At 43.3% G+C, this 1262-nt stretch overlaps 1 protein-coding gene across 1 annotated transcript in view; it reads right to left on the reverse strand.

Annotated features, from left to right (window-relative positions):
* LOC108294014 (S-adenosylmethionine mitochondrial carrier protein) overlaps nucleotides 1-678 on the reverse strand; it is a 147905-nt gene extending 147227 nt beyond the window's left edge. Inside the window, exon 1 of the mRNA XM_017515729.1 lies at nucleotides 305-678. The gene's annotated coding sequence lies outside the window, so the exon portion shown is untranslated. The remainder of the gene's footprint in view (nucleotides 1-304) is intronic.
* Nucleotides 679-1262: the final 584 nt, after the last annotated feature.

Consider the following 1262-nt stretch of genomic DNA (forward strand, 5'->3'; position numbering starts at 1 on the left):
GTCCCAGCTACTCAGGAGGCTGAGGCAGGAGAATTGCTTGAATCTGGGAGGTGGAGGTTGCAGTGAGCCAAGATCATGCCACTGCACACCAGCCTAATGACAGAGTGAGACTTCATCTCAAAAAAAAAAAAAAAGTCAAACTAGTTATCCCGGTTTTATTTTTCCACTGGAGGGAAGTCTGCTAAAATAACTTCTAAATAGCTAAGTTGAGTCTCAGCACAAATGGAAACTTTAATGTTCTAGCCCTTCTTTCCTTCCAATTGGAAAGTGGGTGGTGGTATTAGAAATAAATCTAACTGAGTACCTGCAATGTGTAGATGCATTTTCTTTGTGTGTTTTCGTGATCTGTATGTAGTACACATTTTCATTCCATCTTATAAAATGAGAGTAGCTAAGTTCTAGAAGTAATCTGGAAACAGGCGTGATGAGCCCGTGTTGATGGTTGAGCAACCATGAGCATGAACCTCATCAGGGCTCAACTCAAACCGCCTTTTCTCCACTTTCATCTCATGGTCTTGCTTTCTCAGATCCCTCTACTGTTTCTCAACATAATTCTAACAGCCATCATCTCAGCCCTTCATCCTAATGTTTATGGAAAAAGGTGCAGCTTTGGAGAATCACTTATTCCTCTCCCTGGGCTTATAGATGAAGATGGGGAAGCTCTGAGAGCTTCAGGTTGCATATAAAGTCATGTGTCACTTAACCACTAGGATACTCTTCTGAGAAATGCATCATTAGGTGATTTTGTCCTTGTGCAAGCAACATGGAGTGTAACAACACAAACCTAGATGGCAGAGCCTACTACACGGCCAAGCTATATGGTGTAGCCTATTGCTCCTAGGTGCCAAAGCTGTACAGCGTGTGGCCGTTCTGAACACTGTAGGCAACTGCAACATAGTGGTAAATATTTATGTATCTAAACATGAGAACAGAAAAGTTACAGTAAAAATATGTCATAAAAGGTCAAGATGGTCCACCTGTAGAGGGTGCTCACCATGAACAAAGCTTGTAGAACTGGAAGTTGTTTTGGGTGAGTCAGTGAGTGAGTGGCGAGTGAATGTGAAGGCCTAGGACATGACTGTACACTACTGTAGACTCTGTAAACATTGTACAATTGGGTTACACTAAATTTACTTTAAAAATGTTCAGAGTGGGCCAGGCGCGGTGGCTCAAGCCTGTAATCCCAGCACTTTGGGAGGCCGAGGCGGGTGGATCATGAGGTCAAGAGATCGAGACCATCCTGGTCAACATGGTGAAACCCC

This window comes from Cebus imitator, unplaced genomic scaffold, assembly GCF_001604975.1.
Source record: "Cebus imitator isolate Cc_AM_T3 unplaced genomic scaffold, Cebus_imitator-1.0 Scaffold556, whole genome shotgun sequence".
In the NCBI taxonomy this organism is placed as follows: domain Eukaryota; kingdom Metazoa; phylum Chordata; class Mammalia; order Primates; family Cebidae; genus Cebus; species Cebus imitator.